The 27,979-nt window shown below is 44.4% G+C and overlaps 1 protein-coding gene across 3 annotated transcripts in view; it reads left to right on the top strand.

Annotated features, from left to right (window-relative positions):
- The window catches only part of LOC139393190 (synaptotagmin-1-like), a 232,308-nt gene that overhangs the window by 104,466 nt on the left and 99,863 nt on the right, over positions 1–27,979 (top strand). The window contains exon 1 of one of the 3 annotated variants that reach the window (XM_071141621.1): positions 4,029–4,179. The exons of the other annotated variants lie outside the window; for them this stretch is intronic. The gene's annotated coding sequence lies outside the window, so the exon portion shown is untranslated. Of the gene's footprint in view, positions 1–4,028; positions 4,180–27,979 lie in introns of those variants that run through there. 3 annotated transcript variants of the gene reach the window in all.

A 27,979-nucleotide genomic window follows, 5' to 3' on the forward strand; every position in this document is an offset into this window, starting at 1 on the left:
TCTTTCTCTGCCTCTCTCTTCCTGTCCCTGCTGACCCTCTGACTCCCTACTCCTCACAGCTAGCTTTCTTCTGGAAGACAAACTCTTCACTTCAGGCTCTCTTCATGAACTTGGCAGGCGAGAGATAGGTTGTTCATTTATTTCCCCCTCCAAGAGAATCATTCTGCTCCTCACGGGCCACTAGACAGAAGTCAGGCCAAGATTATTTCATGAAATGTTTTTTTTTTTTCCAGTTATTTTTTTCAACTTTTTTGGAGTGGACCCCTCTCTCTTTCTTTTTGGAATTGGCAACACTTTGTGTTCATCTCAGTCTGATTGGCTGGAGCCTCGTAGTCCCCAAAGCTTCCAGAACAAAGCCTGTTGACTGTATCGGCCAAGTGGTGGATGACAAAGTCTAGGAGAGAGAGGAGACCAGGATGAAATATTTATTTTGCAGACTGGCTGTGTGGCAGCCATTTGCTGTTATGTTGTGTCTCACTGCCTTGGTCTAGCTAGCTAACATAGTCTGTTTGTTAGTTTGATTTGTATGTTTGCATGGATTAGTTTTTGGTTTCTTGTGACTTTTCATCTGAAAAAGGGAAATGTTTTTCTGTGACTCCTGACTTCAATGCTCATTACATCTAACCATGCAGTGGTGTACTGTGGCCTTGTTTTCTCTCGGTTTTTGTTGTTGTTTAGTTGTTGTTGTTTTACCATTCGCTGCATATTTACAATAACAGGACATAAAATGTTGCCATGGGGACAGACCCACCCCGGGATAACAGAAGGCATTAAGGCACCGAACCACAGAGGAGAAAGCCTTCCAGCCAATCAGCAAACAGCTCACTGTTGCCAAGGTGTTGTCGAGATGAGAGATAGGATTGAGATAAGAACAGTGTGTTTGCACCTTTCAATAGCTCATAGTTCTGTTTGGATTTCCACGTTTTTTTCTCTGTCCATAGTCCAGTAACATCCCTTATAGAAGTCAGAGAGCATGACGGCTCACAATGCCTTTCCATGATGACATATTCTCTCTGATTGAGCCTTTTCATGCAAGACGTTTCCTCTGCCTGCTGAGACTGGAACAGCTCTTTACCCTCCAACCCCTAGGGGCAGTAATTTAGGGACCTGTTTAGTCACTAACCATTTTACAGCTACCTGCATTTAATGTTCACAGAGTCATTACGATCAGCTAGCTTGACTCTCACCTAGATGACGATCCGCGGCTTTTCACTGTTGTCCTCTTTTCCTTAGTTCCCTCCTCTCTGAGAACTCAGTGAGATCTATCACTGACAGACTGCGTGCTATGGCTAGTCAGACACTGGAGGTGTTAACTGGGCTGCAGTTTGCAGTCTACAGCTGTGTTGTTAGAACAGCCTCTGTGGAGCTGAGGTGTTGGTGTGTGTGTGTGTGTGTGTTTGTTTGAGAAGCTGTGGGGTGAGCTCGTCAGGGAGATGGAAGATAATCTCCAACCCCCCTCTTTTCCTCCCTTTCCTGTCTTCCTGAGACCACTGTCTCCACGCAGCGTCGCTCCTATCCATCCCTACGCAATACACACACACGGCCACAGATAGGTGGGCTTAACAACCACAGTTTTCTGACCGAGACTCAAGCTTCTAGCCAAACAAGCCAACTTGTAAGGAAGCTTAGACCAGGTGAAGGTAATCATTAACACAGCCTGCTGTCTGTTTGCTTTTCGTTGCCTTGTCACTGGGCTGGCTACAGTGTCCGACAGACCTGTGTGTCATCACAAACTCCATGCGCCTCCCACTCCACATTTTTTATCAGCTTAACAAGGCCTATTTCCATCATGTAGTTCACAGTTGGTTCTGTCTGTTGTTAATTGAACCGTTGAACTCCCTTCTTCTACTTTAGCCCACCGAAAGACACCCATTGTTTTTGAAATTGGAAAAGTTGACAGAGCTCCATTGTAAGACTTTTGTGAATACTGGTTTCAAGGTCAGTTGAAGCGAATGCATGAGTTGGGAGTTTCAGGACCTCCAGTATGTGGGAGGGCGGGGGTTTTCAGGGTTAGAACCTAAGTGGTTCTTGAAAAATGGAATTAAACCACACCAAACCAAGCCTCTACTGCCAGGGTGACTCTTTTGAGGTACACAAGCCCATGCTAATACAGTCCTCCACTGTATATAATGTATAAACCAAATATTTATAGTGCATTCGGAAAGTATTCAGACTCCTTACTTTTTTTCACATTTTGTTATGTTACAGCCTTATTCTAAAATAGATTAAATTGTTTTTTCCCCTCATCGATCTACAAACAATATCACATAATGACAAAGCAAAAACAGTTTTTAGAAATGTTTGCAAATGTATATAAAAAAAAACATTAAATATCACATTTACATAAGTATTCAGACCCTAACTCAGTACTTTGTTGAAGCAACTTTGGCAGCGATTGCAGCCTCAAGTCTTCTTGGGTATGACGCTACAAGCTTGGCAAACCCGTAGTTGGGGAGTTTCTAACATTCTTCTCTGCAGATCCTCTCAAGCTCTGTCAGGTTGGATGGGGAGCGTTGCTGCCCAGCTATTTTCAGGTCTCTCCAGAGATGTTCGATCAGGTTGAAGCCTGGGCTTTGGCTGGGCCACTCGAGGACATTCAGAGACTTGTCCCGAAGTCACTGCTGTGTTGTCTTGGCTGTAGGGGTCTGAATACTTTCCGAATGCACAGTAACTACCTTATGCTCTTTTGATTGGATGGCCTGGTTTCCTTTTGTTGGCTGTTGCTGCCTCTCCCTGGGTGTGCTGTGTTTCACCTCAGCTTTACATCTGGCAGTGTGGAGCGCTGTTGTGAGGCAGCACCTTTAGAGAAAAATACTACAAATAGATGAGATGTGTACTATATGTGAATGTATGGTTTAGTACAAGGAAGAGAGAGAGAGATGTGTACTATATGTGAATGTATGGTTTAGTACAAGGAAGAGAGAGAGAGAGAGAGAGAGAGAGAGAGAGAGAGAGGGAGAGAGGGAGAGAGAGAGAGAGAGAGGGGAGAGAGAGAGAGAGAGAGATGTGTACTATATGTGAATGTATGGTTTAGTACAAGGAAGAGAGAGAGAGATGTGTACTATATGTGAATGTATGGTTTAGTACAAGGAAGAGAGAGAGAGAGAGAGAGAGAGAGAGAGAGAGAGAGAGAGAGAGAGATGTGTACTATATGTGAATGTATGGTTTAGTACAAGGAAGAGAGATACTATTGCTTTTAAGAGCAGAAGGGGAGGTAGTGGGTGGTTACATGTCAAAGAGCGGCTATATCAAGGAGAGAGAGAGAGAGAGAGAGAGAGAGAGAGAGAGAGAGAGAGAGAGAGAGAGAGAGAGAGAGAGAGAGAGAGCGAGAGAGAGAGGGAGAGAGGGAGAGAGAGAGAGAGAGAGAGAGAGAGAGAGAGAGAGGGGAGAGAGAGAGAGAGAGAGATGTGTACTATATGTGAATGTATGGTTTAGTACAAGGAAGAGAGAGACTATTGTTTTTAAGAGCAGAAGGGGAGGTAGTGGGTGGTTACATGTCAAAGAGCGGCTATATCAAGGAGAGAGAGAGAGAGAGAGAGAGCGAGAGAGAGAGGGAGGGAGAGAGGGAAAGAGAGAGAGAGAGAGAGGGGAGAGAGAGAGAGAGAGGGAGAGAGAGAGAGAGAGAGAGAGAGAGAGAGAGAGAGAGAGAGAGAGAGAGAGAGAAGGGGTGGGGAAAGGGAGAGAGAGGGAGAGAGAGAGAGAGAGAGAGAGAGAGATGTGTACTATATGTGAATGTATGGTTTAGTACAAGGAAGAGAGAGACTATTGTTTTTAAGAGTAGAAGGGGAGGTAGTGGGTGGTTACATGTCAAAGAGTGGCTCTATCAAGGAAAGAGAGAGAGAGAGAGAGAGAGAGGGGGGGGGGGGAGAGGGAGAGAGAGAGAGAGAGAGTGACAGGGAGAGAGAGAGAAGGGAAGGGGCTGGAGTAGGTCGGTGGGAAGAGTGGGAGGGAGTGTCAGAGAGAGGAAGAGAGAGATGAAACAAGCAAGCAAGGGAATCAGAGCTTGCCTGCCGGAGCTGTGTTGTGTTTGGTGCGTGAGCGCTAGCTGATCCATCAACGTGCGAAAAGGACCTCGCTGAGCGTTCATCTCCAGCCTCGATCCCCCTCAACTCCCCCAGAGCCCTTCCAGAAACCTCCCTAGGCTGTAAGGAGGACCCAGGCTTGAGCACGTGCTGCCAGGTAAGACACAGAGTATGGAGGCTCTCCGCTGAGAGAGATACTTTACAGAGAACAGATCGTGAAAGCACTTAGCGTTGCCTGTGTAGACTCGGGAGGTGATTCCTTAGACATGATGATCTTAATAGAATGGATGTGGCTTGAAAGGGGAGAGGTGAAAGGTGTTGTTTCTCATCTGTGTCTGTGAGTGTGTCAGTGTGTGTTTGTGCACGTCAGCTGTCGCGGGTCACAGGGCATATGTAACCTGATTGGAACTTTGATGTGAGAGCAGTCAGTTTGTTTCTGACTCTAGCTCCTCTTTAATGGCAGATGTCAAGGGATACCTCAATACATCAATACCTCCATTTACAGAAGAAAAAAACAAAATAGGAAAAGGAGGTTTTTGATTTGGATCCCTTTTACTAAATTGGCTGCTTAATAGCTGTTGTTTCTGTTGTTTTCTGATGTATTTCATTGCTCTCTTTTCCTCATGAATGTGGCGAAGTGCTTGTTAGATATTGTCATCATCTCAGGAGTTTGTCTCAGAGCACGAATAAAGGATTACTGTATGTATTTTCTCACCTCACTCCTGCTGAAAGACTGGCATGCCGTCTTTCTCCCGTTCCACGAAAGCCGACAGCAAATGGCTCTGTGTTTGTGAATGCACGATATATGTGTGTGTGTGAGTGATTGCATGCACGTGCATGTGTGTCTGTGTGTTTGAATGTGTGTGTGTATATGCATCTGGGTGTGTGCGTGGTTGTGTGTGACCCGGCTGGACATGGTGGCAGAGTTGAAAGCATCCGTGGCATTAGTGAAAGGCTGAGATGAGCGGAGTCCCGCTGGTGTTGAGCTGGGCTTCAGATACAGCGCTGGAACTGGGAGGGAGGGAGGGAGGGAGTGCAGGATATTCCATGTGGAGCAGCAGAGCCTCTGTCCCCATACGAGACAAAAGACTGGATTCTGATGACTGAATGATGAATGATTATCAATCACCAAAGAGGAAAATGGGGTTTGTCACCAACATAAAATACAAACAGGGACATTACACACCCACAGCATACACCAGAACAGAATAGCTTCTCAGTGAGAATCAGCTTTCCTGATATTAAAGGGTAGGATCTATTTTTTTACAGGCAAGATGGATGAGTAGAGTTATTATCATCTAGCCTACCCTCCACATAGGTACCCCCCTTCCCATGGACTAATGGAAGACAGTCGGATGGAGACAGTCATATTAAAATCATTGTGCCTCCTCTCTCTCTCTTCCCTCTCTCTCCCCTCTCTCTTCCCTCTCTCCCCTCTCTCTTCCCTCTCTCCTCTCTCTCTCCCCTCTCTCCTCTCTCTCTCCACTCTCTCCTCTCTCTCTCCCCTCTCTCTCCATCCTTCTCCCAAGTCTTTATTTCAGATGAATTGACCAGTCCTCTTTCCACCCCTCCATTCCTTTCCCTCTACTATAAATAGGTCAAACCCAGAGCACAGATCCAGTGGAACGGTGATTAACATTCACAGTTGTTCTCTCATTTAGAAACATGAAAGAGTGGAAGGTTGTCTCATTGTGGAGCTTCAAACGTCTCCTCTCCATTTCCTTCCATTGTCCTCAGCTGGTGTAATCCATGAAAGCCAATGCACGGCCAGTTCTTTTTTTTACACATGAATCAAACCTGTCGGATTTCAATTTCATTTCACCTCTTTGCGCCAGGTCTTTTTTTTTGTCTCTCCTGGAGGCCAATCTAGCATATTCACATCCTCTGTAACAAGCTGGCCTTTGGAAAATGGATTTGCACTTCCAACAGGGGTCAAGGTAGGCTGAACAATGGACCATGGCTGTACACTCTGGTCTTGTTCAGAGTTATTGTTACTGTTCATTTTCATAGAAATGTTAAATTAAGAGATATTCAGCTCTCATCTGGTTCATTTTGAATGGGACAATGTTTAGTGATAGATTGGTGGACACTTACTGTTTTATACAACAGGTCCCTTGGTTTGTGTGGAACGTTCCTCAATGGATTCTGTTCCAGAATTGTAGTTTCAGCATGTATGAGCAATACAATGAGATCAGTAAACAGACAGACAGGCTGTGTGTGGTGTGTGTGTGGTGTGTGTGGTGTGCACGTGCATGCTCGCTCACATGTTTGTTCATGTCTTTGCATCAATAACTAATGAGCTTCTCTCTGGCGCTCTCACTCAGTTCATACAGTGTTTTTGTTTATCTAGCAGCTCTTCCAGTTAAGTAAATATGTTTGCCTCTGACAAGCAAACGGTAAAGTAGGAGGAGCGTGTGACCTTCATGCAACCTTGTAGTGACATTGGGGGTGTGTCTGGGTTATTTAGTGGTGGCAGAAGAGTATATTTAATTTATTGTGTCATAAATATAACAAAACAGGGCAATAGAGAATGGGAGGGGAAGAAAGAGTACAAGAGAAACAGAGAAAGAGAGAACAAGAGAAAGAGAGAACGAGAGAGACGGACAAAGAGAGAATGACAATTCTAGAGAAAGCGAGAGAAGGTAGGAAGAAACAAGGTGAATCAGAGAGTGTCACGGAAGAGGCCTGTTTAGACAATAGACCTGTGTGTGTTTGTGTGTGTGTGTTTGTGTGCGTGTGTGCATACGCTCTGACCAGTGTACTACTCTCCCTACTACTTTCCACTCTGCTGGACTTTGTCCTTCCTCTGTGACTCACCACCTCAACACCCACTCTGACTGTCTATCCATCCTTACTGCAGGGAGGACAGAACTCAACCTCGCCAAACGCACAGGGTGATGTCTTCGGTCACATTGGTGGTTGCTCTCTCATGAAGCAGTGATCAGAAGATTTATTCACAGAATACACTACTTTATTCTTAGGATGGAATTGGATATGAATAGAGATTGATTGTGTGGGTTGGGGTAACTAATGGTAGTTTAAGAATTGGGCACATGACAGCTCCAAAGCAAACAAGGTTTGAAGGCGCCTGCCTGTCGAGAGCTGGGCTCATTTAGACACACCCAAGCAGCATGGCCAAACAGCTCCCTGCAGCCAGCAGCCAGTTAAATTCAGCACCCCCTCTCTTTGGACAGTTCCTTTTGGTTTAGACACAGCAGTGCTGGCAGTTTCAACAGCCTATATCATCGGACAGCGCTGCCTGCTCAGACACAGCAGTGCTGGGGGTTTCAGCACCCCTCCTCTCCTGGACAGGGCCAATCAGTTCAGCTGCATATTAGAGAGGTGAGAAAGAGGGGTGAGAGATTTCAGCACCACCTTCTCTACACTGCAACAGCCAGTCAGTGGACTGCAAGGTGACAGTGGATTGGCAGGAGAGAGGTGCTAAAGAGATGCACACTTACCCCCATGCCAGTGGGCTGAATTGTGTGTGTGTGTGCGTGTGCGTGTGCGTGTGCGTGCGTGCTTGACCTGAAGCTGCTTCACAAAAAAATGGGTTATATATAGCAAGCGCATTCTACCAATTGACAAGATAACAAAATACATTTCGCAAATCTATTCTTAGAGTGGTAGTATCAGCTAATCTTTTTCCAGTGCTGGAGCTTTTGACGTTACCCCACAGATTAGGTTTTGTCCCTCTGACGAACTGGGAGCCACGTCAGTTAATGTTTTTATCCTGAGAATTAGGAGAATCCCTTGTTCCTGAACGTTGGATTCATGTCTGGGATATGTTTGCACAAGAGGTCATCCAAACATTGGGTAATGGCTTCAGCTGCTGGTATGTTTGGCTACAGTGAGATTAGGGTTTTGATACGGAGCTTTTTCGCTTCTCTGGGCAGTGGATGTTCTATCAGGAAGAAGTTAGCCACATGCTTTCCACATGTTAGTGTGTCATCCCACACACACACACACACACACACACACACACACACACACACACACACACACACACACACACACACACACACACACACACACACACAAATGCCCCATTTCACAGTCCCAATCAATGTCATTAATCCTTGCTGTCTGTATTAAAGATTCACCTTATTGATTTGAATGCAGATTTTTTAAATGTACCTACCTACGACACATGCAAGCCACAGTATCATTCTGATTTATAGAGCCAGTTAAAGCCTACCAGTACTATTCATATGTTTTCACTCATTCAATGTGTGGGTTGTTTGAATCTTTAGCGTGTCTTGTAACTTCCGTTAAAATCAATAAAGAGTATTTGACAGCTGTGGATTTGGATCAGTGTGAGCGACATGACTCAGTACATGAAAACAGATGATTTCTATTTGCCCTAATAGATGAAAGATGCTTTGAAACATCGCCCTAAGCTTTGGTGATATGGTCGGTGGGACCGCGCATGGAACCATTGTAGATAGCAGCCGCACGGAATTCCTCTGGCCGTGGAATATCATCCCAATATCCCAGAGGGGTAAACGTCTCGCCCCCGGCCTGGTTATCACACACTACCAGCACCACACCCCTCTCTCTGGGCTTTACCCCTTCTACACATGTCCCCTAATTGAGACAACATGGGGAACCCAACCAGGGTCATTTGTATGTTGGAATTAGCATAATTGAATAGGCATGAGTTAAGTGTGTTCCAGTGGTGTGTTAATAAAATGGTCAGGGCAACTGAGGCAGGCAAGCACGTGTCACTGTGTTTGTTCAGCTCAACGCTGCTCCAGCAGGGGCATCCATCCGTTTACTCTTTCTCTCTTTCTTGTCCTCTTTTTCCCTCTCCTTCCCTCCCTCTATCCCTCCTGCTGTCCCTGTGCAGTGGAGGTGAATGGGGTCATTTTTCACTCTCCCGAGGACGCCCTTGTTTGTGATAGCTAGCTGGGTGAAGCCAGAGAACTGGGCCTGTGTGTTAACGTCTAGGTTCGCAGCGCTGCCGTGTGGACTTGGCGCCCCGTGTGGGGACCGACTGGCCCCAGGGATTCAGACAGACATTCGCCGGACTCCAGCCAGTGGTTCATTTCCCCTGTGTGTCACACAGATGTGCACAGTGAGAAGTTACATCCTGGCCCTATTGCCTTACCTAGTAGCCCCATCTCCCAGCTCTGACCATTTTAAAAGCTTCTGTCTTTGTAGTTTCTTTCTACCCAGAGTCCACTGGTAAACCCCCACTCAGGTGCAGCTATAGCCAGTGTATGTACTATATGTCAGCCAGCTGCATAAAAGCAGAAGAAAGTCAGAGGGGGCAGGGAGGTGAACTGGAGTGAAAGCGAGGGTATGATGAGAGGGAGGGAGGGAGGGAGGGAGGGAGGGAGGGAGGGAGGGAGGGAGGGAGGGGTAGAAAGAGAGAGTATGACGGTAGGATAGAGGGGGGGGGGGGGTTCCATCCCTGCTGTCGTCCTTGTTACTGGGTTTGTGTGAATCAGTGGTCTGACTGCTGCTGCTCGAGCTGTTTCCTCTCCCTCTGTGTCTGAGTGATCAGGTTCCACTCTGGGCAGAACAACCCTGTCTGATTCTGCACAGTGGGACAGCTCTCCGGCCTTAAGACAACACTCAGACTAGCAGTAGCAGTAGTAGCAGTAGTCAGTGGCGGTTAGTGCCGGTCAGTGCCAGTATTTTTATCCCTGTTTTGTTTGCTTCTGTTTAAGAAACGTTTTTCAACTGAATCGGCGGAATGAATACACCCCTGATCATAGCAGCCACGTTGTATTCATTCTAGTCTCTATGCACTCTCCTCCTCTCACGTTTCACTTCATTTGTGGACTTCAATGAACAACAGCTGTTTGTGACCAAATCAGCTGTTTGTGACCAGGCGAAAAAACCTTTCCAAGCCAAACCACATCATAACCGCTACACACAGCCTACATCTTTGTTACCATATGAGCTAAAGTAACGTCATAGTCAACATAGCTAATAGAACTAATGTGTTAGTAAACCCACTACAATCATGCAGTAACTTTACAGTGTATAGTCAGTAAGCAGTTACACCGGTGGCAACACATTAATAAAACCAAAAGCTTACCTTGATGTGGAAGAATTCCAGTGTTGTGTTGGATAATCATAGCCAGCTAACTAACATAGCACCCCTCTGTTTGAGCAGGGTGTTTGAGTAACCAAACTAGCCAGCTGCATTTTCTAGCTAAGTAAGTGAGGGTGAAAAAAATGACAACCTCTCTCCCTCTCTCTCTCTTGCTTCTCCTTAATTTTTGAAGAAATTAATTTGTTGAAAACTGTTAAACTATTGTCTTTCTCTCTCTTTGAGTCAACTACTCACCACATTCAATGCACTGCAGTGCTAGCTAGCTGTAGCTCATGCTTTCAGTACTAGATTCATTCTCTGAACCTTTGATTGGGTGGACAGCATGTCAGTTCATTCTGCAAGAGCTCTGATAGGTTGGAAGACGTCCTCCGGAAGTTGTCATAATTTCTGTGTAAGTCAAAGGAAGGGGGTGAGAACCTAGAGCCTCCTAGGTTTTGTTTTGAAGTCAATGTACCAAGAGGAGGACGGAAGCTAGCTGTCATCCGGCTACACCATAGTGCTACCCTACAGAGTGCTGTTGAGGCTACTGTAGATCTTCATTGCAAAACTGTTTGTTTAATTCGATTGTTTGGTGACATTTGAATTATTTAGTATAGGTTTTACATTTTTACCATTTTTATTTTTATAAAATTCCCTACGGAGTATGGTCCTCCACTTCCTCCACTGGTAGTAGTAGTGGTGGTAGTGGTCGTGGTGGTAGTAGTAGAAGTTGTAGTAGTAGTTTGTTGTATTAGTAGTACTTGTGGTCATAGTACAGTAGTTGTTGTAGTAGTAGTTGTTGTTTAGTTGTAGTTGTAGTAGTAGGTGTATCAGTAGTTGTTGCTGTAGTGGTGGTAGTAGTAGTAGCAGTAGTAATAGTTGTAATAGTATTATTATTATTAGTTGTAGTAGTTGTAATAGTAGTAGTGCCTGACTAGGGGGATAGTATGGATCACCTTATTGCTTCTGTATATTTGGGATACTACTGCTAAATATACTCTCCTTTGAACAGCACCATTTGTGTATTTAAGATCACTCATCTCATACAACTCATACAGGCCCTTCTGTTTGACACTGTCACTTTAATTGATTAGCTTCCTCCAGAAACCAAGGTCAATTTGTTAGCTCTTCTCTGCTCCTTCCTCCTATGAGATGGGGGTATTGATGACACCTTGACTGAGGCCCCTTCTTGCCACTAGATAATGGTGGAGGTTCAACATTTCCCCACAGTGCTGCTTTACATTCACAAGGGTGATAGACAACCAACTCAGGCTTGTATCCTCTCCCAGTAAAAAGCAGCTTAATTAATATCACAGCAGTGTCGTTCTGTCCAAAAAAAGGTTCTGATGGATTGAGATCTTAATATGGATCTCCGGTATTGGTTTTTAGTGGGGGAAACAGGTGTTATCTGGAATTGTTTTAAAAAAATCCACCAGGAGCAGGGTAGATTGTGTTAAATGGAGAGTAATTACTTCTCCTAGCCGGCCATTGGAGAGGCCTTATCAACCTACCAGCAAGGTCCGATCTGCGAGACACAGATCCCCATTAGAGGTGAAATGCAGCAGCACAGTCTCTCTCTCTCTCTCTCTCTCTCTCTCTCTCTCTCTCTCTCTCTCTCTCTCACACACACACACATGCTTTCTTTAAAAAAAATCTCTACCCTTACCTCTCTATCTTGTACACACACACAGTCTTTCCGTCTAATCTTTTGACATATCGGCTCATTTTTACCTCATTTGCAAGGCTGTCAAGGAAAAAACTCACCATCAAGGTAAATCCGGCATCAGGGGGAACTTTCGGTTCCCCATTGTAATTCTTTTCTTAAACGAGCAGAACTGAATTGAGCATGGGCAATTACATTGACTTCTCTCTCTCTCACCTCCTCCCTGCTAGGACGGCTGCTTGGAGCTGGGGAGAGGAGGGTGTAGAGGGGTGCGGAGGGGTGCGGAGGGGTGCGGAGGGGTGCGCGTGCAATCTTCATGATTAACGCCAGGAGATACGTTCCATGTATTATTCATCTTTCGTCACCTCCGCTGAACAGAGGCTGGCAAATCTTCGGGGGCACATTGTTCCTGAAAAAGTAAGCCAAATTAGCGCATCGATAACATCAACTCTCAGGCAAAGACTCTCTCTCCTATCCCTTCGAATGTGGTGAAGGAGCTCCTCTCTGGTTGTGGAAAGCCTCCAACGCCCCCGAGACTGTTTGTGAACAGATAGTAAAGATAAAGTCATCGCTGCCAGGAAGTCTTGTTACAAACCTGAGGGAGCTCATCTTACTATGGCTAAGCATCCCTAATAGGTTCAATATCTGGACTATTCCCATTGAAACCCTACCTATTCAAGGTGGTGTGGGACAACTGAGTGAATATCTTTTCTATGCCGTTTCTTTATGGTTAACTCAAGTATACTATTTGAGTATTACAAAGATTAGTGTATGCACGCATGCACATGCACACGCACACACACACACACACACACACACGCACACACATACACATACACATACACATACACATACACATACACATACACACACACACACACACACACACACATCACCCTGGTCAATTGAAATTCAATCCAAGACCCCTTTGGAAAACAGCCAATATTGTTTTAGCTCCACAGCTGATAATAGCCTCTTTCTCTGTCTCTCTGCCATAGCTGTCAGTATAAATAACTCCTCTACCTCCTGATATGATAAACCCTTTGGAGAAATGATTTACTCAGGATGCAAAGGGAGTGGCAAACACACACTAAAAATAAGATACTGGATTATGATGGTCCGGTTGTTCTTCTTGAATGATCTGTATGCAAACTACGTCTGCCACCCACACTTAATATTTAATTATGTTGATTTATATTCAACATTTGCAATTTTTCCAGATCCCTTACATCAGTTGCTAATGGTCTGACCCACGCATTCAGAGTCATGGATAGATGCCTGTGTCCTTGAATGGCTAATGGATGTTACATAACCTCAAGGTCACAGGTCATAGACGGGCGTCCATCTTCACCTGTTTAATTAAATATCACTCAGGAGTTTGTTGTGTTATTGTAATGGCCGATCCCACACCAGATTCACAATGACTAAACGTAATGTACAGTATGTTCATTCACAGAAGGCAGGCTTTATTATGAGACGTGTCACTATGTGAGAGCTTTGCTATGGATCTTTTGAAACTATGAAGCAGACACAGTAAGTTGACATGCTGTCTCTAGACTAGAATCAATGACACAACAATATGAATAGATCACAGGAGGCTGCTGAGGGGAGGACGGCTCATAATAATGGCTGAAACGGAGCACACGGAATGGCATCAAACACCTAGAAACCATGTGTTTGATGTATTTGATACCATTCCACCTATTCCGCTCCAGCCATTACCACAAGCCTGTCCTCCTCAATTAAGGTGCCACCAACCTCCTGTGGACTAGATATATGGAGTTACATGAATAATTTACAAAAACTCCTTCCTACCATTTTGCGACCCATCGTTGCAACACGGGTTGATATATTAAACCAATACACCCAAGCCATTCAGAATAACTATGAGGTCACCCTGGTACATCACTCTGTAATTGGAAACAAAATTAGATGTCATTCACATTGTTCTTAAACCTTTTCTCTGTATGAGAGGATGTCTAGTATTGCACATGCGCACGCACGCACGCACGCACACACACACACACACACACACACACACACACACACACACACACACACACACACACACACACACACAGAGGCTTAGCTCCTTGTCTGTGAGATGAATGGCACCCTAGGGACCTGCTTGGACCCCCTTGACTGGCCCAGGTCCACCCAGCTCAGTGAAACTCTCTGGGTCCCACTCCCTCCACCCTCCATCCCCCCAGCCGTCAATCCAGCTATCCATGTTAAGCCTGAGTGGCACTAAAGAGGAAAGCACCCCTCCCTTCTCTCCCCTCTCCTTCCCAATCTGAGCACCGCTGGCATAAAAATCAAGCACAACATCCAACCTCTTCACCCATACCTACCCTCTAACTCAGCCCCCTGCTGTGTGTGTGTGTGTGTGTGTGCATGCGTGCGTCACCAGTGTCACACAAAAAAGTGCAGAGTGAAGAAGCCTCCTCAGTATGTTTTTATACAAACATCAGACGCTACAGTGATAGCAGTCGCATGTTACATTGCCACAAGCAATTAGCTGCAGTATTGTGCTGTTGCTGTGGATGAGGGAGAGGATAAGAGTCTATGTAGATTTATGGATGGCATTTCTATTAAGTACATGACTCACCCTGCCAGTGTTACAGGGTTATTTAGCTGTAGCTCCTGAGCTTTTAAAATGTAAATCGTGAATATCCGCAACGAAACATTGGCTTTAACAACATTGTATTGATACGGACGTTATGTACGAAGTGCGTCACTTTCTGGTTACACATTATTGTTGCACTGATGTGCCATCAACTGTACATGCACCCTCTGTATCGATGTGATCCAGCTGTAGTATGAATTATGGCACAGCATGTTTATTTTTAGGGTCTTTGTTGTCTGCTTGCAGTGGGCGTATTGTGTGCCGGTGTGTGTGTAGTACGCTGCAGGACCTCAGTCATGTCCCACGCAGACAGGGGGAGGAGTCACGTTCCACCGCCACACGACATAGTGCTCACAGGGAGTGTCAGACCGCCCTCTACAAACCACCACTGAATTATCGAACCAGACGTCTCCCCAGCCCAGCCACAACGGTGCTTGGGATGCTTTTGCTAGGAGCTGCTGAAGTTGATGATGGTTGTACACAATTAGAATATATTATGCCATTAAATCCATTTGCGGGTGTTACCATGTTTCCCTTGGAATGTGTGTGAATCAGAGAGCAGTGTGTACGTCCTGTAGCGGATGTTTTCATTTGCCTTCAGTAGAGTTCTGTTAAATGCACAGCTAAAACTGAGGAGCTCCACATCGTCTGTTTAAATTCATGAAAGCGTTCTAAGGTTGTGGAGAGGACAGGGACGTAGAATGGAACAGCTTGGCCAGTCAGACACATGCCGGTACTTATAATTAGAGATTTTTAACAGCACTTAATGAAGTCCCCAGACACTTTTAAATTAAAAGCAACATTGTTTTGTTTGGGATTTGCTGAAAGAGAGAGAGAGAGAGAGAGAGAGAGAGAGAGAGAGAGAGAGAACAAAAGACTGAGGGAGGGAGAGGTGAAAAGGACACAGGAACAAAGAGACTGGAAGGAAACAAAGTTGCCACTCTCCAGGAGGGGCGGTAACAAGATAAGCTGTACAGCAGCGTGTGTTCAGTCTGCTCACAGATGGCCGTCCTCCTCTCCACCGTCTCTGCCTAGTGGAAAGCATTCCAACCGCTCCCAGCATTTATCTCCTCCTCACAGCCATGCCACAGGGAGCTGGCGCTGCCTCCCCCCTCTCTATCCTCCCTCCATCCTCTGGGAGAAGTGTCCCCTGCTAGCCCCAGCCAGCTACTCCTCCGTCTGGGAGGGAGAGTCTCTCCGAGACCCCCTTAAACTCCCCCAGACTCCCCTGCTGCCGGCTTATCTCTCCAGACAATGTTGACGGATCTGGTTTAGTCAACGTTTAAAATGTCTTCTCCTCGCAGTCAAGTGGAACTTTTGCACGGAGGCCTCTCATCTGCAAGTTTACTCACATGGTATAGGTGAAAGTGCTCACTTTCCCTCCCTTTATTTTCAAATAATAAAAGTTTGTGTTCGCCCTGGTTTATTTCGTATTCTTTACCCCAAGGTGACAAGGATATGTTCTGGATCCCAAGGTGACAAGGATAGGTTCTGGATCCCAAGGTGACAAGGATAGGTTCTTGACCCCAAGGTGACAAGACAGATTCTGGAACCCAAGGTGACAAGGATAGGTTCTGGATCCCAAGGTGACAAGGATAGGTTCTTGACACCAAGATGACAAGGATAGGTTCTGGATCCCAAGGTGACAAGGATAGGTTCTGGTCCCAAGGTGACAAGGATAGGTTCTGGATCCCAAGGTGACAAGGATAGGTTCTTGACCCCAAGGTGACAAGGACAGATTCTGGAACCCAAGGTGACAAGGATAGGTTCTGGATCCCAAGGTGACAAGGATAGGTTCTGGAACCCAAGGTGACAAGGATAGGTTCTGGACCCCAAGGTGACAAGAATAGGTTCTGGATCCCAAGGTGACAAGGATAGGTTCTGGACCCCAAGGTGACAAGGATAGGTTCTGGATCCCAAGGTGACAAGGATAGGTTCTGGATCCCAAGGTGACAAGGATAGATACTTATTGTACTTATTGTAGGACAGTTATTTTGGTGAATATTCTGTCCCGTAGAGATATTCTAATTGAAAAGACCATGGCTGGAGGACAAAGACAGGTGTTAAGCAGGTGTTATGGCTCTGACAGAGTGTGGTTCAGTTTTTGTCTTTCCAGGAGAAGGTGTCAATTGGTCCTGGCAAGGTGGCAGCAGTACCGACACAGGAGACTCAGCCAAGGGCATTTGAAGAAAGGGATAGTAATAAACACCAGGCTATATCTTCCTATGACTGTTCTTAACTTTGAATAATACACCCATTACTATATGTGTTTTTAGTCAATGAGGAAATATCAGCTTCTTAGAACCAGAAGCAGACCAGTACTTGTTGTAACCAATGAAAGTGAAAGAGGAAATTTGTCACACATCTATTTCTAATGGGACAATGAGAGAGGAAAAAAAGGTATTCACGCCATGCAAGATCCTGGGTTGCCATGACGCCCGTTATCCGTGTATGATAATCAGATTCTCACTATAGCTGTGAAAGCACGCTCATTCCAGTCTTTCTGGTTGATCCTCGGAACTATACTATTAATTCACCCCAAGGAATTTGACCCAATGACCTGCTATTTTTATCTGCCCTATCGAGGGAGAGGATCAGTGGGAAGCAGAATGAAAGACTACTGCAGAATGACTACTATGCTACTGTCACGCCCTGACCTTAGAGATCCCTATTATTCTCTATGTTTGGTTAGGTCAGGGTGTGACTCGGGTGGGAAAGTCTATGTTTTCTATTTCTTTGTTTTTGGCCGAGTGTGGTTCCCAATCAGAGGCAGCTGTCTATCGTTGTCTCTGATTGGGGATCATATATAGGTTGTCATTTTCCTTTTGGGTTTTGTGGGATCTTGTTTTCTGTTTAGTGTCTGTACCTGACAGAACTGTGCGCTTTCGTTTTCACTTTGGTTGTTTTTGTTTGAGTGTTTTCTGAAAATAAAAATCATAAACACTTTCCATGCTGCGCTTTGGTCCACTCCTTTCGACGAGAGCCGTTACAGCTACTATGGCAATAAAATGAATGTTGAGCTCTGCACACACCAGCTCTCTGTTGTCTTTGGCACTATGGTATTATTAGAAAAATATAGAAATAGAGTAATAGGATGGTTAAGGATAGAGCCAGAAATATGCCCCGTGCCTTAGATGCTGTCTAGGTTGAAGAAACCCAGATGGGATTTGATCTGATAACGTGCTGCTGGAGTTTTATTCAGAAGAAGAACACAGTGAGCGGACACAACATTATGGCCGTCTTCCTTATCATTCCTAATGGCTGTTGTATAGTGTCTGTGAAATATCAAAACCCTGAGTGTACAAAACAACCGTATGTAATACTGTTTCACCAAGCCAGCAGCCAGAAGCCTTTCATTTGTTCCATTTCACCCCAGCTCCCACTTATAGGATGTGACATTATTGCTTTTTCGGACCCCTTTAGACTGCAAAATGACCATGATTTGGTTGAGATTGGAAAAGGCGGGAAGAAATTTTGTACGAAGTGCAGCCAGGCTTCGTCTATTACATCTATCTTCTGCGCCCCAGTATGACAACTACAGATCTTCTCCCCCTGGCCCAAGATAAATGACCTTATTACTGCACAGAGCCATTCAAAATAGGATCATGACAAGCATGGTAAATGTCTTTCCTCTGGAATATACAGACCTGCCAGACAAAGCCTGGGGTATATCACAGCTCCCCAAGATGACCTTGTCAAACACAAATGAGAGAAAGTGCTGGATACATGGACTATCTGGTCACGTCTAAAGTATAATCTAAACTCCATAGTGTTCTATGTGTGTCTACGAATGTCAACGTTGTCTAGATAGTTCACTTAAATAAACACTGTAAACCCAGGTCAGTTGGCTGTTGATGACACACTTGTTCAGCTTAAAGGGATACTTCGGGATTTTGCCAAAGAGGCCCTTTATCTCCTTCCACAGAGTCAGATGAAGTCCCGGATACCATTTGTATGTCTCTGGTTCCATTATGAAGGAAGTTAGAGGTAGTTTCACGAGCCAATGCTAACTACTGTAGCATTAGCGCAATGGCTGGAAGAAATTGGGGGGTTAGTGGGTGTAGTCCATTTACAGGCAGGCTCATTAATTGGGAGACAGATGAGGATAGGTATTTTAATTTTAACACCCATACAGTGCCTTGCAAAAGTATTCATCTTCCTTGGCATTTTTCCTACTTTGTTGCATTACAACCTGTAATTTAAATTGATTTTTATTTGGATTTTATGTAATGGGCATACACAAAATAAAAAGCATAAAAAAATTAAAAATAACATAAATAACATAAAAATAACATAAAATAAAGAATTTAAAAGCGGAAAAGTGGTGCGTGCATATGTATTCACCCCCTTTGCTATGAAGCACCTAAATAAGATCTGGTGCAACCAATTACCTTCAGAAGTCACATGATTAGTTAAATAAAGTCCACCTGTGTGCAATATAAATGTCACATGATCTGTCACATGATCTCAGTATACAGTGCCTTGCGAAAGTATTCGGCCCCCTTGAACTTTGCGACCTTTTGCCACATTTCAGGCTTCAAACAAAAATATATAAAACTGTATTTTTTTGTGAAGAATCAACAACAAGTAGGACACAATCATGAAGTGGAACGACATTTATTGGATATTTCAAACTTTTTTAACAAATCAAAAACTGAAAAATTGGGTGTGCAAAATTATTCAGCCCCTTTACTTTCAGTTCAGCAAACTCTCTCCAGAAGTTCAGTGAGGGTCTCTGAATGATCCAATGTTGACCTAAATGACTAATGATGATAAATACAATCCACCTGTGTGTAATCAATCTCCGTATAAATGCACCTGCACTGTGATAGTCTCAGAGGTCCGTTAAAAGCGCAGAGAGCATCATGAAGAACAAGGAACACACCAGGCAGGTCCGAGATACTGTTGTGAAGAAGTTTAAAGCCGGATTTGGATACAAAAAGATTTCCCAAGCTTTAAACATCCCAAGGAGCACTGTGCAAGCGATAATATTGAAATGGAAGGAGTATCAGACCACTGCAAATCTACCAAAACCTGGCCGTCCCTCTAAACTTTCAGCTCATACAAGGAGAAGACTGATCAGAGATGCAGCCAAGAGGCCCATGATCACTCTGGATGAACTGCAGAGATCTACAGCTGAGGTGGGAGACTCTGTCCATAGGACAACAATCAGTCATATATTGCACAAATCTGGCCTTTATGGAAGAGTGGCAAGAAGAAAGCCATTTCTTAAAGATATCCATAAAAAGTGTCGTTTAAAGTTTGCCACAAGCCACCTGGGAGACACACCAAACATGTGGAAGAAGGTGCTCTGGTCAGATGAAACCAAAATTGAACTTTTTGGCAACAATGCAAAAAAGGTTATGTTTGGCGTAAAAGCAACACAGCTGAACACACCATCCCCACTGTCAAACATGGTGGTGGCAGCATCATGGTTTGGGCCTGCTTTTCTTCAGCAGGGACAGAGAAGATGGTTAAAATTGATGGGAAGATGGATGGAGCCAAATACAGGACCATTCTGGAAGAAAACCTGATGGAGTCTGCAAAAGACCTGAGACTGGGACGGAGATTTGTCTTCCAACAAGACAATGATCCAAAACATAAAGCAAAATCTACAATGGAATGGTTCAAAAATAAACATATCCAGGTGTTAGAATGGCCAAGTCAAAGTCCAGACCTGAATCCAATCGAGAATCTGTGGAAAGAACTGAAAACTGCTGTTCACAAATGCTCTCCATCCAACCTCACTGAGCTCGAGCTGTTTTGCAAGGAGGAATGGGAAAAAATGTCAGTCTCTCGATGTGCAAAACTGATGGAGACATACCCCAAGCGACTTACAGCTGTAATCGCAGCAAAAGGTGGCGCTACAAAGTATTAACTTAAGGGGGCTGAATAATTTTGCACGCCCAATTTTTCAGTTTTTGATTTGTTAAAAAAGTTTGAAATATCCAATAAATGTCGTTCCACTTCATGATTGTGTCCCACTTGTTGTTGATTCTTCACAAATACAGTTTTATATCTTTATGTTTGAAGCCTGAAATGTGGCAAAAGGTCGCAAAGTTCAAGGGGGCCGAATACTTTCGCAAGGCACTGTATATACATACACCTGTTCTGAGAGGCCCCAGAGTCTGCAACACCATTAAGCATGGGGCACCGCCAAGCAAGCGGCACCATGAAGATCAAGGAGCTCGCCAAACAGGTCAGGGACAAAGTTGTGGAGAAGTACAGATCAGGGTTGGGTTATAAAAAAATATCCGGAACTTTGAACATCCCACGGAGAGCTATTAAATCCATTATTTAAAAAATGGAAAGAATGTGGCACCACAACAAACCTGCCATGAAAGGGCTGCCCACCAAAACTCACAGACCAGGCAAGGAGGGCATTAATCAGAGAGGCAACAAAGAGACCAAAGATAACCCTGAAGGAGCTGCAAAGCTCCACAGCGGAGATTGGAGTATCTGTCCATGAGACCACTTGAAGCCGTACACTCCACAGAGCTGGGCTTTACGGAAGAGTGGCCAGAAAAAAAGCCATTGCTTTAAGAAAAAATAAGCAAAAACGTTTGGTGTTCACCAAAAGGAATGTGGGAGACTCCCCAAACATATGGAAGAAGGTACTGTGGTCAGATGAGACTAAAATGTATATTTTTGGCCATCAAGGAAAATGCTGTGTCTAACACAAACCCAACACCTCTCATTACCTTGAGAATACCATCCCCACAGTGAAAGCATGGTGGTGGCAGCATAATGCTATGGGAATGTTTTTAATCGGCAGGGACTGAGAAACTGGTCAGAATTGAAGGAATGGTGGATGGGGCTAAATACAGGGAAATTCTTGAGGGAAACCCGTTTCAGTCTTCCAGAGATTTGAGACTGGGACAGAGGTTCACCTTCCAGCAAGACAGTGACCCTAAGCATACTGCTAAAGCAACAATCGAGTGGTTTAAGGGGAAACATTTAAATGTCTTGGAATGGCCTAGTCAAAGCCCAGACCTCAATCCAATTGAGAGTATGTGGTATGACTTAAAGATTGTTGTACACCAGCAGAACCCATCCAACTTGAAGGAGCTGCAGCAGTTTTGCCTTGAAGAATGGGCAAAAATCCCAGTGGCTAGATGTGCCAAGCTTATAGATACATACCCCAAGAGACTTGCAGCTGTAATTGCTGCAAAAGGTGTCTCTACAAAGTATTGACTTTGAGGGGGTGAATAGTTAGCCCTTTTTTTTGTCTTATTTCTTGTTTGTTTCACAATAAAAAATATTTTGCATTTTCAAAGCAGTAGGCATGTTGTGTAAATCAAATGATACAAACCCCCCAAAATATATTTTAATTCCAGTTTGTAAGGCTACAAAATAGGAAAAAGGCCAAGGGGGGTGAATACTTTCGCAAGCGACTGTAGAATAACTTCTGAATTCAAGCCTGACCATAGTAATATACTTATTCTGTCTTGGATCAGAAGGTTAATTCCAGTTTCAAACCAGTTTTTGTAAGGTACAGCAGCACATTCTCCTCTTGTTAACACCAGTTTATTTGTCTCCTCCCTGTGACAACCCTGGCCAGGTTTAGCCGTTTATCTTTCTGACTCTTACTTTTATCTTTGCCCTTCAGATGAGACCCACTCCGCACTTGGTGTTTATGCAACTTGTCAGCACTTGACATCCTGTCACGACTTCCACCGAAGTTGGTGCCTCTCCTTGTTCGGGCGGCATTCGGCGGTCGACGTCACCGGCTTTCCAGCCTCCACCGATCTACATTTCTTTTTCCATTTGTTTTGTCTGTTTTGTTTTGTACTCACCTGGTTTCCATTACGTTGCAATTATTCCCCTATTTAACCCTCTGGAGCCATCATGGTTTTGTGTGTGTTTATTGTTGTAAGTTGTCTTGTTTATGTGATTCTGGGTTTTTGAGTAAAAGTACTATTATTACTCATCTCTGTGTCCTGCGCCTGACTCCGCCTTACCCACATCACCTAGACTCTGACACATCCAGCGAGGAGCGCTGACTTCTGTTCCCCTGGGGTCAGTCTGGGATCTGTCTCTACTGCACACTGGAAGGTCAGGCAAGGGTCGAACCGAAGCGCATCCCCGTGCGTTGAGTTATGGGGCCAATCAGGAGGGATATTTACGGAGCACTCAACAGACATCTGGAGGGAGATGACTGATGCATACAACCAGGATGGGCGGGGTCAGGTGGCCAGTCAAGGCAGGAGACAGGAGGATTTGATTAGGAGCAATGTGAATGACCTCAATCTGTCAATTTACAGGAAGTTGATTTGAGTGATACCTACTGTGCGTGTGCTACTGTGCATCATGACGTGATATACTGTGTACAAATGCACCATTTTATCCATATTGAAGGAGGTAGTTAAATACATCTGTTATGTTTGCTATGAATACGGCAGTAAATTAGTGTCAGTGTGCTCCAAGTGAGACACACTGTCCACACTTGCTCCAAAAGCAATCCAGGTATATTCTGGACTCAATAGCATCCCAACTCCACAGTAATAGCTGAAAATAGTCCTTCTATCTTTCCCTTTTTTGTCTCTGAATTGACAGGAAAACCTGTTTGTATTCCAAAGCGTTTCCCCAGTTCAACAGTCTTTAAAGAGCCCCGGCCTGCATCCCTTTTGAAATACATCTAATATAATTGAGGCTGGGAAGAGCTCTCTCTCTCTCTCTCTCTCTCTCTCTCTCTCTCTCTCTACCTCTCTCTCTCTCTCTCTGTCTCTCTCTCTACCTCTCTCTCTCTCTCTCTCTCTCTACCTCTCTCCCTCTCTCTCTCTCTCTCTGTCTCTCTCTCTACCTCTCTCTCTCTCTCTCTCTCTTCTCTCTCGTTTGTTAAATGGCCTGGCAATAAACACCTATTTGCGCGAGCCATTCCTGATAACACTCCTGAAGCCATTGGAATGGAATTTTCCACAGCGGGCATAGTTTAACTGAACAGAAAGTTGCATTCCGGTTAGTAATCGGTATTCCGCAAGCTTTTTGGACACTTTTACCTTTGTGACAGGAGCCATTACATGTCTGGGTATTGTGTGAATGATCGCTTTCCCCCGTCCAGTTTCAACCCAGCAGCAGTTTGGGGTTGTAGTGATCTCAGAGAGGGAGTAGTAGTTAGCTGTGACAGGAAGGCCATTTGAAAGCATGGCTGATTTTCCTCCATACTCCCACTTGGGCTGACTAACAGCTTGTTCAGTCAAGGGTTATGAGCCGCAGATGGTTTGAGACAATAAACACAATCAAATATGGGGGTGGAGTTTTTAGAGGCACTATGCCTGAAGCCCTGTCTTCATAGCGATGCACTAACTTCTCAGCGTAACTTCCTATCTGTTCCTTCTTCATTATTTTTTCCCATCGGTTTATTCCTTAGAGAGTGCATTATCTTTTGTAACGTTGATTGTTTGAGCCCTCAAGCGATTTAACAGCTCTAGATGACAAATAGCATTATTATTGAACATAAATTACAATTACATATGCATTTCACCTTTAGCTTTGCGCCTTGTTTAATATTCAAGTGTCTTCTTATGAAATATGGACTTTGACACAAGCGTTTAATTACAGTTGCATTTTTATGTAGAGGAACAGTGTCAGGCACACACTGAGGTGATGCTGATAGCCATAGTGTGTTTATTAAAGATCCATAGTACATTTCCACTGAGGACATTTCCATCATAATTCCCCTGATCCATTCACCCTGACACCAGGGTAAACCACAGTCAAATCAAATCAAATGTTTTATTTATTTTTTATATAGCCCTTCGTACATCAGCTGATATCTCAAAGTGCTGTACAGAAACCCAGCCTAAAACCCCAAACAGCAAGCAATGCAGGTGTAGAAGCACGGTGGCTAGGAAAAACTCCCTAGAAAGGCCAAAACCTAGGAAGAAACCTGGAGAGGAACCAGGCTATATGGGGTGGCCAGTCCTCTTCTGGCTGTGCCGGGTGGAGATTATAACAGAACATGGCCAAGATGTTCAAATGTTCATAAATGACCAGCATGGTCAAATAATAATAATCACAGGCAGAACAGTTGAAACTGGAGCAGCAGCACAACCCGGTGTACTGGGGACAGCAAGGAGTCATCATGTCAGGTAGTCCTGAGGCATGGTCCTAGGGCTCAGGTCCTCCGAGAGTGAGAAAGAAAGAGAGAAAGAGAGAATTAGAGAGACCATACTTAAATTAACACAGGACACCAGATAGGACAGGAGAAGTACTCCAGATATAACAAACTGACCCTAGCCCCCCGACACATAAACTACTGCAGCATAAATACTGGAGGCTGAGACAGGAAGGGTCAGGAGACACTGTGGCCCCATCCGAGGACACCCCCGGACAGGGTCAAACAGTAACTTACTGTAATTTCTAACCCTCCATCCTGATCATTAACAATCCAACCAATGACATCTGGGCCCTGCCCCTCAATATCTAAAGGGTTCAATCAATCACCTATTGAGGAGCTACAGAGGAGCAATGCTTAGCAACAGCTCAGAGTCTAACAGTGAGGTGCAGCCTCTCTCCTTCCTGAGGGAATCACCTCTAACCCATTTCACAGTAATCCTGATTCATTTTGTTTACCCCCTTCGCCAATCAGCATAGAGAATGGCACCTGTAATTGCAGAGGACAGTATTCCAGAGTTGGCAGAAAGAAAACTCCATCTTAGTGCCTTTCCTCTCCAAGAGGTCTGCAACATTTTATATGAGCAGAAACCATATTCTATCTAATAGCATGTATCTGATTGGCCTAATAGCCTTCTTTAACCACCATGTTTGCAGTGTTGGTTCTAATATTACAGTACACGCGCACACACACACACACACACACACACACACACACACACACACACACACACACACACACACACACACACACACACACACACACACACCTACTCCATGTTTTATGTTTTTACGAGTTGAGATTACATTAACTGGTAAGACAATGGTAATAAGTGGGGGATGGGGATTTCAAAGAACCAAAATCAACAGACAGAAACATATGCTACATTGCCCCCATAATCGGATAGTGGGGTGGTAGATGCTTAGTCTCCCTTGTGGCTCAGCTCAGGTGCCTACATAGTACATACACCATAGACATACATAATTTACACACAAGTATCTAGATCAGTATCGAATCATCTCCTGGAGCCCTGTCACACTGGCCAAGCTTTGCTTGAGGTCAATTATAGTCATCATCTTCCTAGATGATGTCTAAAGAGGGAGTTTCCAATGTATCATCTCTGTTGTCTCGGTGGTGCTCCTTTGTTTTTGCCCTCGTCACTCATCCCTGTAGAAAAAAGGAGGGAAAACAATGTTTCATTTTGCTCATTGAGACAAAGGTTTTGTAAAGTCTCCTGATTAGCTATCTCCATCTCAGCACAAACACTGAACATAGTGAAAGGAAAACAAGGTAGTTAGTTTCCAGAGTAATCATCATATTGAAGCAGTCGAACATCTCTGTATGAGTACTGCATAGGGAACAGGTACAGTGGTATATATCTGCCCTGGTTCAATGAGACGAGATGGTTGTGACTCAGTAGGATCTGGCTCTGTAATCACTGAGCTGGTCACCGCTGATTGTCCTTGTAGCAGCAGTACCACTTTTCCCATTTGACTTAATCACATTCTTCCCATGCCATCTCTTTCCCAGACTCAATAAAACAGGTGGGGATGTTTCAATTGATATTGCAATTGGAAGTCTTTATGACTTTTTGACTGTTATTACTACAAAGACAATGCAGAGGTGTCCATGGACATTGGTGTTAAAGGTTGTATTTCAGCACAGCTGAAAACCAAAAATAGAGAATCTGAGAATAGATTATTATCATAGAATATTGAGAGACATTTTAATTGGCTGTATGAACAGTGCCTTCGGAAAGTATTCAGACCCCTTGACTTTTTCCACATTTTGTTAGGTTACAGCCTTATTCTAAAATTTACACTACCATTCAAAAGTTTGGGGTCACTTAGAAATGTCCTTGTTTTTGATAGAAAAGCACATTTTCTGTCCATTTAAAAATAACAACATAAAATTGATCAGAAATACAGTGTAGACCTTGTTCATGTTGTAAATGACTATTGTAGCTGGAAACGGCAGATTTTTTATAGAATATCTACATAGGCGTACAGAGGCACATTATCAGCAACCATCACTCCTGTGTTCCAATGGCACATTGTGTTAACTAATCCAAGTTTATCATTTTAAAAGGCTAATTGATCATTAGAAAACCCTTTTGCAATGTTAGCACAGCTGAAAACTGTAGTTCTGATTAAAGAAGCAATAAAACTGGCCTTCTTTAGACTAGTTGAGTATCTTTACAGGCGATTACAGGCTCGAAATGGCCAGAACAAATACTTTTTTTGTGAAACTCGTCAGTCTAATTCTTGTTCTTAGAAATGAAGGCTATTCCATGCGAGAAAATGCCAAGAAACTGACAATCTCGTACAATGCTGTGTACTACTCCCTTCACAGAAGAGCGCAAACTGTCTCTAACCAGAATAGAAAGAGGAGTGGTAAGGCCCCGTTGCACAACTGAGCAAGAGGACAAGTACATTAGAGTGTCTAGTTTGAGAAACAGACGCCTCACAAGTCCTCAACTGGCAGCTTCGTTAAATAACACCCGCAAAACCCTAGTCTCAATGTCAAAGGTGAAGAGGCGACTCCGGGATGCTGGTCTTCGAGGCAGAGTTGCAAAGAAAAGGCCATATCTCAGACTGGCCAATAAAAATAAAAGATTAAGATGGGCAAAAGACCACAGACACTGGACAGAGGAACTCTGCCTAGAAGGCCAGCATCCCGGAGTCGCCTCTTCACTTTTTATGTTGAGACTGAATGTACTGAATATTTACTGTCATAGAATAATGAGTTGATTTTGGTCAGGGACACTCTGAGGTCACATATAGATGTGTTTACTAACAGTACAGGGAGTACAATGCCTTCCCCACTAACATCTGAGTAGCAGAAGGACCACTGTGTGATGAGTGATAGCACCACCAGGCATGTACTGAACAGCTTTCTCTGGATGGTCTCAGTGAAGACTATTTGCCTTTGCACATAACCCTCCCTGGAACCATTCATATAGACCCAGAGGGACCAGATAAAACAAAGCAATGGGGGGAAACCCAGGGCACTCGGCCCCAGGGCCTCTCTTTTTCTGTCACTCCTCCTCTCTCTCTCTATCTCCGTCTCGCTCTCTCTCGTTTTCTCTCTCTTTTGATCACTCTTTTTCTCTCTCGCTCTTTCTCTCTCTCGTTTTCTTTCACTCTTTCTCGCTCTCTCTCTCTCTTGCTCTCGCTTGTTTCTATTACACCCCCCCCCTCTCTCTCCTTTCTCTCTCCACCTCTCCCTCACAAAACCTCAAACGGGGCCCAGTAATAGACCAATTTTAGCTCTGCCTGGAGCAAACCAATCCCTTTATTCATGCATATTCCCGTACAGTGAGATTGCCCCCTTCACACTGAGATGAGTGGGAAGACGCCTCCCCGGTGGGGTGCGATGAACGGCCATTAGCCATGGGGTGGCCGGGACGGGGAACATTTACCACTACCTCATTAAAGATGGTTATAGGCTGTTTGTATGCAGGGGCAGACTGGGACAAAAATGTATTCAGCCCTGGCATTTCAGT

The sequence above is a fragment of the Oncorhynchus clarkii genome, chromosome 33, assembly GCF_045791955.1.
Source record: "Oncorhynchus clarkii lewisi isolate Uvic-CL-2024 chromosome 33, UVic_Ocla_1.0, whole genome shotgun sequence".
In the NCBI taxonomy this organism is placed as follows: Eukaryota; Metazoa; Chordata; class Actinopteri; order Salmoniformes; family Salmonidae; genus Oncorhynchus; species Oncorhynchus clarkii.